Source organism: Hemitrygon akajei, chromosome 14 (genome assembly GCF_048418815.1).
Source record: "Hemitrygon akajei chromosome 14, sHemAka1.3, whole genome shotgun sequence".
Classification (NCBI taxonomy): Eukaryota; Metazoa; Chordata; class Chondrichthyes; order Myliobatiformes; family Dasyatidae; genus Hemitrygon; species Hemitrygon akajei.
In genome coordinates this window covers 63,750,483-63,767,773 of record NC_133137.1, presented here as the reverse complement: position 1 = coordinate 63,767,773, position 17,291 = coordinate 63,750,483, and positions in this window count along the sequence as shown.

The window sequence follows — 17,291 nt, the reverse complement described above, 5'->3', positions numbered from 1 at the left end:
CCCCAGGTTGGGAGCCCCTGCTTTAGATGATTGCATCCTCCAAATCTTCATTTTTATCGCACCATTCAAGATGATTATTGATATTTTCAAGTTCTTCCTAATTCCTAACTTGCTGAAGTAGTGAAATTGCTTCATCTTCACTCCCTGCTGTTTCTGGTATCTCCAAGCCTGAATGCTTGAAACCACAGTGGGCAGAACAGTTCTGAATTGTTTTACTGCTTATTTCTTGGCAACTATCAGTGTCAAAAGTCACTGATTTTTGAACACAAACACACACAACTGATGCTATTTAAAAACTGATCATTCTAAGCATGGTGCACTATCTAACAGCCACACAAGAGCACATGACTGACTCTAGTTTGAAACTGTTGGACAACAGTCTCCTGTCGCAATTAAGCGGTATGGTGTCCAAAGTAAACAAAGGGAATCCTGGCTATTTTCTTGATTTAGCATTTGTTCTTTAAAAGTTGTCAAAATTAAATGGCTGTCCTGATTAACTGATAGCTGAACTAACTAGAATCAGCTATACTAGCTTATTTGGTTGTGACGGTGTAATGTTTTATAGTGCACAATGCTAAAGCACTTGTTACTATTTCACCTATGCATCCAGAAAGGATGGCAATAGGAGAACCTATTTTGGACTTCACATATTTTTTCTTGCCCCTATTAAACTTGCTCTTGGCAAGTCAAACTGCAGCATATCATCCTTGTATTGAGCCCCAATATTTACAACTAAAGTCTGAAGTTGCAGGCCGTGTGGCTATGAAATAGAAACTAGGGTTGGATGTGATCTATTATCTCTTCATTACAACACAATATTTAATTCTGCTGTCAAACAGTCCCAGTGTAATGCTGAGTACGGTGTATGGATACTTTATTTTACGTCTTGTTCTTTGTGTGTCAGGGCTATAAGTCAGATTGCATCACTCATTAAGTAATTGAAATTAATAATCATGATTAAAGTTGGATTAATACTTGAAAATATTGTTTCTCTGGAATGGGATCATAATGATGATTATCAGTTCTGGAAGTCAATCAGGAGTATTAGAGTAGAATAGCGGCATGCTTTTGTTAACACATTAACCAATTCACTCTGTATTTTGCCTGCCTACCCCCTTATGATGTAGTCCAATTAATTGGAATTTTCACAGCATAAGCAGCTTCTGATATTTCATAAAATCATTAATCATTGTAAAAGAATTGTGAACTAATATGTTCCTTATTACACCAATATAATAACAAGAAGCAAAATGGGACCAACTGCAAAGTGAGAATTATCAGAACATTTATTGTATTGGCCCATGCTGATGATACTTCCTGTGTAACATCATATTTGCAAGGAGTAGCCTTCATTGCGCAGTTACCGATCATGGTGCTGCTCTTGGTCCTGTGCATTGCAGAATCAGAATCAGGTTTAATATTACTGGCATATGTCACAAAATTTGTTAACTTTACATCAGCAGTACATTGCAATACATGATAAAAATAAATATAGAGGAAAAAACTGAGTTACATTAAGTATATATATGTCTAATAATATTTAAGTTAAAATAAGTAGTACGAAAAAAAAGTAGTGAGGTAATGTTCATGGGTTCAACGTCCATTCAGAAATCAGATGGCAGAGGGGAAGAAGCTGTTCCCCAATACAGCAGGAGAAGCATTCACATTGATAGAGATGTAAGAGATTCACATGTACTGTAGCTACTTCCAAATCACAGTATTAGAAGGCTAAAGAGCATAGCACAAAACAGGTCCTTTGGCCCACCGTACCAAATTATTAATATGCTTAGTTCTATTGGCAAGTCTTGAAAAGTTCAGAAAGTCACAACAAATTTTATATATATATATATGTGTGTGTGTGTGTGTGTGTGTGTGTGTGTGTGTGTGTGTGTGTGTGTGTGTGTGTGTGTGTGTGTGTGTGTGTGTGTGTGTGTGTGTGTGTGTGTGTGTATAAAGTTACCAAATGTTTCTAAACACAACTTCAAAATTAATTGTGTGATGAAAGATTGTCACTGAATCATGAAAGCAGCTTTGTGGCTGAGGTGTTTATTGGCAAGTAGCCTATCACCTCAAGAAACACACCAAGTGCTGTAGGAACTCAACAGGCTAGGCAGCACCTATGGATAAGTGTAAACAGTTGACGTTTTGGGCTGAGACCAGCAGTTGCAGGTTTTATCATGTTTGTGTTGCCTATCACTCTTCAGGCTTCTGAAAAGTGAGTCTTAAATCCCCTGTCTGAGTTGGCCATGTTGAATTGCCAAGGCTCTTGACAAAGGGGTCTTTCTGCTAGTTCTGGCTAAATGCAGAAGTCATCTGTAATAAATTCAGAAGATATTGCAAAGACTGCAAGTCAGGTAGCAACTGTGGCAAGCTTAAGCGTTAGCATTTTAAGTTGAAGTCCCTTTATCAGAAGGGAGAAAGGGAAAACACATTGAATTGCTGAGATGGATGGAGATCAATGGTTAGAGAACAGGAGATATCATTGATAGGGTGAGGTCACATTTACCTTGGTGATAAGCTATTGGTGAAGTCATTATGTTGATAGGTTAATGAGGGCCAAGACAAAGAGCTGCATAACAGGTCAGAGCACAAGTCAGCTAGCTGAGGCTTCTAATACAAACTCATTCAAATAGCTCATGCTATGTCAAGCAAATGCACGTATAATTTGCCCTTTTCAGGCAGATTTCAAAGGTCTAGGTTCACAGATGGAAGTGGTAACCATTGAACTCATATGGCTCAAAGGGGCAGAACTCATTGAAAAGAAAAGTCATTATTAAAACATGCCATTATTATCATGCAAATAAGTTAGCCATCTGAAGCCAAGTAGGGATACTCTTACAGAGTGCTGTAAGTTGATTGAATAGTTGTGTTGTTCCATCAACAGTGTCATTAAAACCAGTACTCTCTCCATGTGTTTATTGAAGTTACTAAACTGGCAGAATAAATGATCATTAAAAACTTTTCAAATATTAATTAATAACATAAATTCTCTTTTAATGCCATGATACTTGTTAATATTGGTAAATCAGTTTATCTACCCAGTAAAATGAACAGCTACACAGCTCCCTATTTTCTTCAGTAGTGAATTTGTGTTGGATATTTAAAATCATCAAACTTAAAATTAACAATTCATGGTTCAATCCTGAACTTTGCTGCTGTTTGCGTGGTGTTTATGTGTGACTGCGTCGTTTTCTCTGGGTGTTTCAGTTTCCTCCAGCATGTTGATTGCTAGGTGAATTCCCTCAATTAGAGATTAAGTAGAATCTGGGTGAAGTTATTCAGAATGTGGAGAGAATGAAATGGGACTAGTTTAAGTGGGTGCTGATGATTGGCCAAAGAGTCTTTTTTTCCATGCTGTATGGCTCTATGATTCCATACTGTTACTGTCAAACTAAGATTACTTATAACACAAATAGAAATTCCAGTCTGCCATCAGATCAGTCTTCACCCCTCTTTAGAAACGTTTTCAAGGATCTTCTTGGATATCTCTTAAGATTCTCTGCAGAGGTTTTAGCTCTTGCATCTTCCCCAACTTTCAGCACTTCTACGTGAAACACTGTCGTAGGAAAGCAGCATCCATCATCAGGCACCCTCACCACCCAGGCCATGTTCTCTTCTCACTGCTGTCATCAGGTAGAAGGTACAAAAGCCTCAGGACTTGCACCACCAGGTTCAGGAACAGTTATTACCCTTCAACCATCAGGCTCTTGAACCAAAGAGGATAACTACACTCACTAGCCTATCCACTGAGTTGTTCCCACAAACATTTGTCTTACTTTAAGGACTCTTTATCTTGTTATTTCATGTTCGCCTTATTTATTGCTATTTATTTATATTTGCATTTGCACAGTTTGTTGTCTTCTGGTTGGTCTTTCATTGATCCTGTTATAGTTACTGTTCTATAGATATGCTGGGTATGCTCACAGAAAAATAAATTTCGGGGTTGTATGTGGTGACATATATGTCCTTTGATAATAAACTTTACTTTGAACTTCCTCTAAAATAAAATTGGCTGCACGTGCAAATAGTGAGGAGTTAACTACCCTGATGATCCAGTGGGTGATGCAATTAGGGCCACTCCTACTGCTGGTATTATGTAATGGGTCATACCAGTACGACCCAGTGGAAACACAGGAACTAGAGGTTAAACAAGAGACAGGGTTTATTTAATTTGATAGACAGACAGCCAGACAGACAGACATACTTTATTGATCCGGAGGGAAATTGGGTTTCGTTACAGTCACACCAACCAAGAATAGTGTAGAAATATAGCAATATAAAACCATAAATAATTATATAATAATAGGTAAATTATACCAAGTGGAAATAAGTCCAGGACCAGCCTATTGGCTCAGAGTGTCTGACACTCCGAGGGAGGAGTTGTAAAGTTTGATGGCCACAGGCAGGAATGACTTCCTATGACGCTCAGTGTTACATCTCGGTGGAATGAGTCTGGCTGAATGTACTCTTGTGTCTAACCAGTACATTATGGAGTGGATGGGAGACATTGTCCAAGATGGCATGCAACTTGGACAGCATCCTCTTTTCAGACACCACCGTCAGAGAGTCCAGTTCCACCCCCACAACATCACTGGCCTTACGAATGAGTTTGTTGATTCTGTTGGTGTCTGCTACCCTCAGCCTGCTGCCCCAGCACACAACAGCAAACATGATAGCACTGGCCACCACAGACTCGTAGAACATCCTCAGCATCATCCGGCAGATGTTAAAGGACCTCAGTCTTCTCAGGAAGTGGATAGAGACTGCATAAACATGCTGTCAGTTCAATATAAAACACTACCCTTGTTGGGTAGTCCCTGTATATGTGATATAATTGTGACTGAACTTTGGAAAGGCTTTAGCTATTTTCTTTTAAATTACTTAAATTAGCAGCTGACTATTCACAGCACTTGGACTGGAAATACACCAGCTGTTAAGATAGTTGCCACTCAGAGTCATAGCACAGAGACAGGCTGTTCGATCCATCTCACCCTTAACAACTAAGGAGCTGGCCTGAGCTGGTCTCACTTGCCTGCGTTTGACCTAAATCACTCTCAACCTTTCCCATACACATTCCTGCCCAAATCCTTTTAAATGATATAATTGTTTTTGCTGCTACCACTTCTGCTGGTAGAGGCAAATTCCAAATACCCAGTGTGTGGAAAAACTTGTCCCTCAAATTCCTTTTCCTTCTTCCCCCTCTCACTTTAGACTGATGCCCTCTGGTTTTAGATGTCCTACTCTCGAGAAAAGACTGTGGCTATTCACCTTATCTATTCCCCTCATGAATTTATAAACTTCATAAAGGTCAACCGTCACCCTCCTATGCTCCAAGGTAAAAGTCCCAGATTATCCAGTCTCTATTATAACTCAAATCCACCAGTTCTGGTAACATCCTGGTAGATCTTTAGTGCACTCTCTCACATAGTTGTTATAATTGTACCCACCTCTACTACTTCCACTGGCAGCCACTACTCTCTGTGTGAAAAACCTGCTTTCAGGTTCCTTTACGTCTTTCCCATCTCAGCCTAAATGTGTATCCTTTAATTTTCCCAACCCTGGGAAACTTTCTTACTGATCATTACACCTGCTGGTGTTTAGGGCAGCAATGAAGGCCCTCCATCTCTGTCTCTCGTGAGCCACTCTTCGTTGTTGTTCCTGTAACAAGTTTGTTTGACTGGTCAGGATTGTTAGCCCTGAGATGAAGTCCCCCGAACCTGGAGGACCAGTGGACCATTCTTAGTTTGGCCTCTGCCCTTTGATCTGTTTGGCGTGGGTGATTCAACCAAGAGCCAAAGCGTAAAGCCCTGACTCCAACCAACATAGCTCTTCAGGTCATTGAGGAATGCAAGACTCCAATCCATGACGAGGATGTAGACCTCTTGGAGAAACTCTGGGAAAGGACTGTGACCATTCACCTTATCTATGCCCCTCATGGCTTTATAGGCATCTCTGAGTTCACCCTTCAACCTCCTTCACTCTAGTGAAATCACTCCCAACCTATCCAGTCCCTCCTTATAATGAAAACCCTCCAGTCCCATCGAATACCCCTGTGATAGCCTATTTCTGGAAAAGTTGAATGACATAGGCATAAGATGCTCCAATTGGCAAGGATGTTTGCAAAGGAACACAAAAAATGTCTATGTTAACTGTAAAGAGATTTTACCACAGGAGTGATAATCATTAAAGGTGTTCATCACCTTCACTCTGCAAAACAAACAGCAATTTTAGTACTGCATGTTTCAATATCAGTAAATATACAGGACAAGTTTGGATAGATTTTTGCATAGTAGGGGAATTAAGGGTTATGGGGAAAAGGGAGGTAGGTGGAGATGAGTCCATGGTCAGATCAGCCATGATCTTAATGAATAGTGGAACAGGCTTGACGAGACAGATGGCCTACTCCTGCTCCTATTTCTTATGGTCTTATGTTCTAATGGGGAAATTGTTATCAGAGATTGAATGTGTCCTCGCAGGCTGCATTGTTTGTATCCTTCACTGTAGAAATCTCGCAAAATGCAGCGATCTTAATCCCTTTACTAAGCAGTCCAGGTACAAAATTCCTGAAAATGATACACTTAAGGTACATCAAACCAACTATACTTCTAAACACAAGAGATCCTGCAGATGCTGGAAATCCAGAGTAACACACACAAAATTCTGGAAGAAATCTGTAGGCCTGGCAGTCTCTATGGAAAAGAATAAACAATCGACTTTTCAGGACAAGACCTTTCCTCAGTCCTGAAATGTCCACTGTTTATTTATTTCCATCGGCGTTGCCTAACCTGCTGAGCTCTTCCAGCATTTTGTGTGTGTTGCTCTACGTTTCTAATGATATAATTGCTCTTAGTAAACACAATCTCTAAAAGATAATTATTGATATATGCAATACGATTTCCTTACATGAAAACTTCTTGATCTTGAAGCAAATTTAAAAAAAGAAATCAGATTACAATATTTTATATTCTACTTCAATCAAAAGGGTTTGTTTCAATTTTTACCAATGTATCTGCATAGCATATATAGGATAAAATGTTTCCTGGTTTCCAGTCACAGAGAATGTTTGGATGTGATTAGCTTCTCAGCTAATTTGATGATATTACAGTTGCTAGGTGCCAGGGATGCCATTGAACTGTCACTAGAATGCAACAGTTGTTAGAAAAGGAAACATTCTCGCTAAATATTACCTCATATTTATAAACCATTATGAATCCTAGTTGCTTTGCAGCTTTCCAAATTCTGGGCTGTGAATTGTTAGCTATAAAAAGCACTTCTGTAGCTTTCTGAATATGAAACAGAAGTCTTATTGAGCAAAGAACACCAAGGTGGGATGGCAGAGAGGGGAGAAATAATTAAAAAAATCAAGACATAAATAGACTGAAACATTATTCAGAAATGTAGTGAAGCAGGAAGAACAATAATAATGTTGAGGGCAGTGGTTCCTAGACTTCAGTTATTGACAGTGGAATGGAAGATCTAGAGAATGAAATCAGACCAATGTCGGAGTGCTCGCAAGGAGGCATTTTGCTATGGATAGTTACGTTATCAGGGGTGTCAAACTCATTTTAGGTCATGGGCCGGATTGAGCGAAATGCAGCTTCATGCGGGCCGGATCAGTCGGACGCGTGCGAACGCAGCTTTCGTTGCCTCCGTTTTTTCAGCCTGCTCTCATGTGTCTCAGTCTCTGCTATAACCACAAAGTGTTTCACTTTACAAATTCCGTTTCTTATGAAGAAGACTGCTGAGCAAGACTGCCGAATAAACACTAAAAACCCTGAAAACCTGGTACCTGAATAAACTCAGCATTAGCCATATCATACGCCATAGGCGCTTCGATTACTGGGGCCAGCTTTAATAGTAATTAGATATTATCTCGCGGGTCAAAGATAATTCCACCGCGGGCCGGATTTGGCCCGCGGGCCTTGAGTTTGACATATATGCGTTAGATGAACAAAATTCTCTTAGCATCAGTTTAGCTGGTATGCACAGTTGGGGAGTTTGATAAGGAAAATGATAATGTAAATTTTAGTACTGATTCTGCTGATTTTCTAAGCTACTGCATTCCGGAGTTGGGGATTCTGGAGGGTAATAGGAGGGTAAATGAAACTGATGCAATAATGGACTGGAGTAGCTATGCAGCATTGCAGAACAGTTGATGATTTGGAGGGAAAGGAAAACTATCCTGGTTTACTAAATTTAATATCTCAGTAAATGCAAAGAAATATTGATAACAAACTGTTCTAATAAACAGCATTTATTTTATTAAAAAATAATTCCAGCTGCATGTTTGTTGTTTGAAGAGTCCAATAAAAGACCAATTATTGTCAATGAAGCTGATTTAGTAGCCAGTGTAATTTCTGAACAAAACTAATTTGGATTAATTCAGTTTTAAGTAGTTATAAAATGCTGCCACCCAGAAGGACGTCATTTGCCCATCAAAGCACTGCTGGTTCTTTGAAAGAACAATCCTGTGTAGGGACCTGAACTGTACACCGTATTCCAACAACCTGCACAGCTTTACCAAAACGTACCAAATCTAACCCCTTCACTATAAAGGCAACATGTCTTTAGCCTTCATAGCTTCTTGTAGGAACTGCCAGCTAATTATTCGTGATTCATACACTGGAACACTCTGAACTTTACTCATTTACGGTCTCCCTTTACCTTGATTACAATCAATCCTTTTAGCTCCTCTCATCGAAATGCATGACCACATACTGCACCACATTACACTCTGTTTGCCAGGTTTACTCTATCAGTTTTTATCCTATTGCAGAGTCACAATGTTCTCATCCCAGATTTACTTCCATCTATTTAGTAGCATCATCAAACTTGGAAACCTTACATTTCATTCCCTCCCAGGTCATGAATGTAACTACTGAACAATGGAGGACCAAAATCCAACCTCCAGACATTCTGCCAGTTAGATTCCTCCAGCCTGAAACATACCATTTATTGCAACTCTTTCTGTGCAATGTGACAGTCAGTTTTCAATCTACGGGAACACACTTGGTTGCTTTGTTAATCCAAATGAGCAAATATTGCTGAAAATGGTGGGTGAACATTTAACACATTGCAATCTCATTCCACTGTTCATAATGTTCATTCTACAAGAGGAGGCAAGAATCCTTTTAAATAAGTGGATTAATCATTATTTTATCAGCATCACATAAATGTATTATTCAGAATAATATATAGACAACAAACTTCAGACTATGTATGTTAACATAAAGGACTTGAGCTTCTGCAAAGGTTCTACTGCATGGGTGGTGAACCTTTTTGAGAGTGTGTGCCCAAAATGGCAACAATCTTCTATAAAATTCTCTCGCTTGCCATAGTAAAGTTGAGCAGGGATTATCATTGATTAGTGAATTAGTAAAAATAATCATGGATGTTTCCTGTGAATACATCTTACTGCACTTGGGTTGCAAAAATCATTCCCTGCTTCATTCGGGAGCAAAGATAATTATTATGTTTTATCTTTTTATTATGGGTGGGATGCAAAGAATTGAGGAGCAGCACTGCATGCCTGTTGCAAACAAAATTTTTGTGCGTGCCATCTTGGGCACGTATACTACAGGTTCACCAGCCCTGTTCTGGGGATTACGTGCTGTAAGCAATGGCAATACCATAAATAGGAAAAAGTGCCAGGACAATTTCCCAGTGAGACTTTTTAACTCATTGAAAAAAAATCAGCTTTTGCTGCATTTAATTTTTCTCCTAAAAAAAAAATTAGATTTTGATGATGAGAAGAAAGATGAAAGAGCAAAACTATTTTTTTTGCAATTAAAAACATTTTTGAGCCATCAAAACAATTCAGCTACTATATTTTGAATAACTTGTTACATTGCTGCACTTTGGGCAGTTGGAATGTTTGTATGGCGTATTGGATGGTTAGAACTGGGATCCTTCAGCAATTGCCAGGAATCAGCAATGTTTTCACAGCACAGTTTGTCCCCTGGGAGCAATGAAATAACAAGATTTAGAGAACGAATATAATTGCAACATTTAATTCCATTAACAGTGTTGATGAGCAGAGGGATCTTAGGTCCAAGTTCATAGCTCTCTGAAGGTGGCTACATGGGTCAGTAACGATGGATATATAATGCTTGCCTTTATTAGTTGAGAAACTGAGTTTAAGAGTTCTGAAGTTATGTTGCAGCTTTATAAAACTCTAGTTAGGCTGCATCTGGTCTTGCCATTCAAGGAAAGAAGTTGAAGCTTTGGAGAAGGTGCAGAAGAGCTTTACACGATGCTGCCTGGATTAGAGGGCATGAGCATTAAGGAGAGTTGAACAGATTTGGGTTGTTTGAGTGTTGGATGCTGAGGGGAGATCTTATAGAGGTTTGTAAGATTATGAAAGGCGTAGATAGAGTAGACAGTATTTTCTTCCCAGGTTTGAAGTGTCTTATATCTGACGGCTTGCATTTCAGAAAAAGGCACGGCAAGCTTTTTTACACAGGTATGGTGAGTAGCTGGAGTGCACTGCCTGGTGTGGTGGTGGATGCAAGAATGATAGAGACTTTCAGATGGTTCTTGGATAGCTAAGAAGCGTTTACTTTAGTTGGACATTTAATTATTAATTTAATGAATTTGGCACAGCAATGGAGGCTGAAGGGCATCTTCAGTATAAAATGTATTTGTAATTTGGAGCGTAGAAGGTTGAGGGGGGACTTGATAGAGGTATTTAAAATTATGAGGGAGATAGATAGAGTTGACGTGGATAGGCTTTTTCCATTGAGAGTAGGGGAGATTCAAACAAGAGGACATGAGTTGAGAATTAAGGGGCAAAAGTTTAGGGGTAACACGAGGTGGAACTTCTTTACTCAGAGAGTGGTAGCTGTGTGGAATGAGCTTCCGGTAGAAGTGGTAGAAGCAGGTTCGATACTGTCATTTAAAAAAAAATTGGATAGGTATGTGGACAGGAAAGGAATGGAGGGTTATGGGCTGAGGGCAGGTCGGTGGGACTAGGTGGGAGTAAGCGTTCAGCACGGACTAGAAGGGCCGAGATGGGCTGTTTCCGTGCTGTAATTGTTATATGGTTATAATCATACACTCACTTGCAAGCATTCAGTGGCCACTTTATTAGGTATGCCCTAACACCTGCTTGTTAATGCAAATACATAATCAGTCAATCATGTGGTAGCAACTCAATGCATGCAGACATGATCAAAAGGTTTAGTTGTTGTTCAGACCAAACATCAAAATGGGGGAAGTAATGTGATCTGAGTGACTTTGGCCATGGAATGATTGTTGGTGCTAGATGGGGTGGTTTGAGTATCTCAGAAATTATTGATCTCCTTGGATTTTCACGCACAGCATTCTCTAGAATTTACCAAGAGAGGTGTGAAAAACAAAAAAAAAAACATCCCAGGAGCAACAGTTCAGAGGGGACTGTTTAATGAGTGAGGTCAGAGGAGAATGGCTGGATTGACTCAAGCTGACAGGAAGGTGACAGTAACTCAAATAAGCCTGCATTAAAACAGGGATGAACAGAAGAACATTCCTGAACACACAACACGTCAAACCTTGATATGAACGGGCTACAGCAGCTGAAGACCATGAGCCTACAATCAGTGGCCACTTTATTAGGTACAGGAAGGTTGTAGAGCCTTTGGAGATGGTGCAGAAGAGGTTTACCAGGATGCTGCATGAAGTAGAGAGATATAAGAAGAGTTGGACAAACTTGGATCATTGTCTCAGGAGTGTCAGAGGCTAAATGGAGATCTGATAGAAGTTAATAAAATGATGAGAAGCATAAATAGGGTAACCAGTCAGAATCTTGTTCCCAGGTAGAAATGTCAAATACTGGAGGAAGTGCATTTAAGACGAGAGGGGGAAAGTTTAAAGGGAATGTGCAGGGCATGTCTTTTACACAGAGAGTGATAGGTGCTTGGAATGAGCTGCCAGGGTAGAGGTGGAAGCAGATAGGAGAATGACACTTAAAAAACGATTAGATAGGCACATAAATATGCAGGGAATGGAGAGATATGGATCATGTGCAGGCAGAGGAGAGTTAGTTTAATTTGGCATTGTGTTCAGTGCAGACATTGTGAGATGAAGAGCCTGTTCATGAGCTGTACTCTTCTGGGCTTTCATTATTTGTTCTGTTGGATCTTTGCATTCCTTTGCAATAAAATTAAGGTTAAACGTTGAACTTCTTCACATTAAGTCTGTTTTTAATGGCACATAAATTGAAGAAGTGAGTTTTTAACATAACATTTTCCCATGTAATATTTTGCTGAAGTATCTTATGGTAGTGATCCTGTCACTGTCCTTAAGGCTGTTTCCCCTGAAGGCCAGCAGGACACGAAGTTGAGGAGGAAGCAGACCAGGCATTCTGGGAGATGTAACATCCTAGCAATGCCATTGGTAAGTTCATGGAAAAAGGGTTACCCCTACCCTTGATGATTACCAGCAGCCAGTAGGTCCTGACACTGCAGCCCAGTGCTGAGCAAGTCTTTCATGGTGAAGTGGTTGTATACCTGACAGGATCACAGCTTTGACCAACTGCTGCCGTTCAAAATCATTGGGGGGGGGGGGGGGGGAGGTGGTTGGAAATGGACAATAGGAAATACAAAATATTGATTGTTTATTTGCAGTGACCTGAAATTCATGCCCACATTATAGGAGGCCAAATGATTTCCACAGCTTACCACAGACACTGGGTATAGTAGAGAAGGATCCTAGCTATTGCAGCACTCTTTTTGATGCAGGGACCATCACCTAGATTTGTTTTCACAAGCATGAGAATAAACCTGTCAGCTACAAACTCTGTGTATGAAGGGTGTTCACCAGTCTCTACACAGCCAAGCTGTATTATTTTTCCACCACCTTCAGTTAGGTGCATTACTGCCAAGTTCCTTCACTCAGCTAAAAATGTATAAAGGCAGTCATATGCCTTGTTGTGTACAACTTCTCTAGAATGATTCACACTGCATTTGCCCTTTGGGTCTTTCAAGGGTGGCGTTAAGTTCTAATGTGACCTCAGGCTTTGGAGAAATGGAGCAAGTTTTGCGTCCGTCCTATCAAGCCTGAGACCATTTCTAGGATCCTACCAGAATTCGTTGGCCAGGTTTTGTCACTCTTCCTTTTGAATTTCTGGTCTTGCTTCTGAGAGAGGGCCAGAAATAATCTCTGCTGCCGATGTCTAGAAATGTTAAGTGGCTATCATTTTTCATGCAAGGGTTGTTGAGGCCAGTACAAAATCAACATATTTGATGTATCGTCTTTAGTTCATTTGAATACTGTACATCCGTCCACAGTTGTGTAACACTCCGATACACATAGTGGAAAGTTTCCCAGGCCCTGCATTGAATCACAGTCGGAATCAGGTTTAGTATCACTGACACACTGTATATCATGAAATTTGTTGTTTTGTGGCAGCAGCACTGTGCAATACATAAAAAAACTATACATTACAATAAGAAATATATATAAAAAATAAATAAGTAGTGCAAAAAGAGAGCCAAAATACTGAGTTGGTGTTAATGGGTTCATTGGCAGTTCAGAAATCTAATAGCGGAAGGAAAGATGCTGTTCCTAAAATGTTGAGTGTGTGTCTTCAGGCTTCTGTACCTCCTCCCTGATGGTAGTAGTGAGAAGAGGGAATGTCCTGGGTGGTGGGGGTCCTTCACGATTGATGCTGCCTTTTTGAAGATGTCCTCAGTGTTGGGAGGCTAGTGCCTATGATGGAGCTGGTTGAATTTGCAACCTTCTGCAGCTTTTTTGGATTCTGTGCAGTGGCCCCTCCACACCAGGTGCTGATGAAAAAAACCCCAGCAGAATCAGACTTCCAATCTTAGCTTTACTCCCTGACATATTTTGCATTTTTGTGCATTTTCTGGAAGATTTGCATACTCTTTCAGATAGACCAGGTTACATGAAGCTAGCTGAAGCACTGCGGGAACCTTCAATGTCATACACAAGCCCTTTCGGAGCAGTATTTTTTCCCATATCTCCTGCTGGTTTAATTGTACAGATTTTTTTTTACTTTTAATTGTCTCTAACAAGTACAGCTTTTTATTTTTGTTTTTCTGATTTATACTTGCAATGTTATTTTGGGACTGCGTTCTATTATAACTGAAAGTCAAATACTGATGCTTCCACTTTGCATTTTTGAACTCACATTAGTTTGTATCAATTCATTTAAGACTATTCTCAATGGATTTCTGAGCAAACCTTCTGTCTTCTGACCCAGGCCATGTTGATAATATTCCTCACCCTGAGTCTGATATTTATACCATTCTTAATGTTGATGGAGGGTGTGTCATGGTCATTGGATACTGTAATTATGACCAAGTTCAGCTTTCATTTTGTGTCTGTTGCTAACACCTTAATTTTGATCCAGGTCTGATGTTCACAGTTCACCCTTAACCTACCTACCTTCACCCATATACAGTTTGAGACTGTATATCTCCCCAGCGATTGTTGAACAAATCAGACCTTATTTGGAATACAAAAGGCAACACACCCCTGGGCTGCTAATGTGGCCTCCGTTTTACTTATCAGATACTCATTTTCACAATCGTCCCATCATTGCCCTCTGCAAATTCCCTCATTGAGAAATCAATAATTTCATTTCTTTCCATCATGAAATCTATTGGTCTTGTCATCCACATCCTTTCTAAGTGCTTTTGGCTTCCATTTCTTCAGCTCATAGAATTCAGGATCTTCCTGATCCAGTTTTTCAACAGAATCACCGATCTGAGTGATCTTCTTCCATTCTTCCTCTTGAAAATATTCACTGCACTGAGTATGATTGTAACGAGGATATTTTTTGAAGTTGTCTTTAATGTCCTGTGTCCCTGTCTGACTTTATCTTTCCATTCCCTTGTCATCCTTTCATTAACTGTTGAGCATTTCCAACTCAGCCTATTGATGTCAGATTTACTTCCATCTTTGAGGAGATTTGGAATGTCACCCAAAACACTCAAAAATTTCTGCAGATGTACCACGGAGAGCATTCTGACTGGCAACATCATGGGCTGGTATGGTAGTGGGGGGGAGGGGTGCTACAGGATCGTAGTAAGCCGCAGGGAGTTGTAAAATTAGTCAGCTCCATCATAGATTCTAGCCTTTGTAGATTCCAAGACATCTTCAAGGAGCAGTGCCTCAAAAAGGTGGTGTCCATCACTAAGGATTCCCCCCAATCACGACATGCCCTCTTCTCATTGTTGCCATCAGGGAAGAGGTTCAGAGGCCTGAAGGCACACACTCAGCAATTCAGGAACAGCTTCTTTCCCTCTGCCATCTGATTTCTGAATGGACATTGAAACCATGTACTCCGCCTCACTACGCTTTTATTTCTGTTTTTGCAGTACTTATTTAACTTAACTTTTTGATATACTTATAGTAATTCACAGTTCTTTTCTATATTATTATGTATTGGATTGTAATGCTGCTGCAAAGTTAACAAATTTCACAGCACGTGCCGGTGATATTAAACCTGATTCAGATTCTGAACTCATTAGCTTGGCTTGGCTCCCATATACCATTTGCTAGGACTGAGTTCCTCTAATTGGAATGGGAACCTTCTGCAGTGATTTAGGCCTGAAACTTCTCAACTTCTGAAAGAGTGGCAGGAACCACCGATGTACACTTCCTCTTATCCTCTCCCTTCCTAGATATCTACCTAGCTTGACATGAATACAAAAGGTGATCATATCATGTAAGCATTAAACTTCAGGGAGCTTCCTGTACATGCTTCTGACAACTGAGTGGGGGCCTTTGCCTGATAAATTAGAATCTATGTGCAGGTGAAAAAAATGCTAAGCAGTGACGCTTGTGACACTGCTCAATTCACCGACCAATTTGACTCTGGACGGCAGAGACTTCAGCCTTCCCCTGCACAAAAAATACTTTCTTTTTAACTCACTTGTCCATATTATATCTCCTTGTTCTACACTCGAGAGTTCTGCCTTTGGTGTTGCTAAAGCAGTTGTTTCTGTGATTGCAGGTGCTGGTATTGGTGTAAGTGCTGTGCTTGTTCACGTTTTCCAAGTGGTTGTTGATCCTGACGCTGCTGATGGTTTTGCTGTTGTATCTGATGCTGTGGTGTTCCTGTTGCTAGTGTTTATCATAGTTGGTATCACTATTACTGCTCTAGATACTATTACTGATATCCCTATTATTGTCAGCATTGCAGGTTATTTCCACAGCCACTGCTATTGTTGGTATTGCTTTGGTGAAATTGCTTCTACTTTTCCTGTTGCTGGTACCATTTCCATTTCTGCTGTATTGACTTTTACAGCAGCTGATATGCTCATTGATGCCATTGTGTGTGTGAGGCTGCTTTTTATACTTGTTTATTAGTGCTGATGCTGCAGATATCACTGTTGATCTTAATGCATCCAATCGTGCCTCACTGCCAATTCTCCCAACGATCCTCCGTTTAAATGCCACTGAACTCCAAATCCAAATGTGATCTGGTCTCCTCTGTTTACACATTGGATTGACAAAACAATTCCCCCCCTCTATCAAACTCTGCTCACATATTCCACCCGTGTTGGCGCTGACTGAACTAGATATTTTGGAACCCTTAATTTGGAGATCGACCCTAGGCCAAGTTTCTGCTTTCAGTTCCTCTCTGCGGCTTTCTCCTTACAAATCCATATTCTTGCCACATTCTGTCATACCTATCGTTATCTGATACTGAGACCTCTAGGAATGACTATTTCAGTACTTACTTTATGAACCATCTGACATCATCTTCATTTCTCACTTGTCTATACCAAGTTGTGCTTGTCTATTCCTCAAGTCCATGATGATTCTTGGATCCCCAACACCACTCACTTTAAAGACTACATTTTGTGCCACCACTCTTCCCAACCTGGGATGATTGATCAATTCCCTTGTTAATCAAACCTGATGCCCAGAGTAATTAAGTTACTAAGACTGATTTACGGCATTTATCTCTCACCGTGTTTTAATTGGAAAAATTACTCTGCATTTATTGGCAGAAATTACTGTGGTTTCATCAAATTTTGATTTCTCTGCCTCACAGACTAGACTCTGACTTCTGAGTAAATTAACATTTTTTGCAATGCAATGTGTCAAGGTTCATGTTGGATCTCGGCGCAGAAAAGCACAAAAATAATCTTGAAATAATGGAGTTAAACTAAGAGTTTAATTAAACAAATAAGCTAAATCAAACCTTGAATAATACAAAGGCACAGAGAACAGAAAACCTCAGTGAGAAACTTTCCAAATCTAGGATCAACATTAACTGAGCACTGAGGGGAGAGCATTGCCCCTTTAAATACATCTCAGGGCATGACAAAGTTCATGCC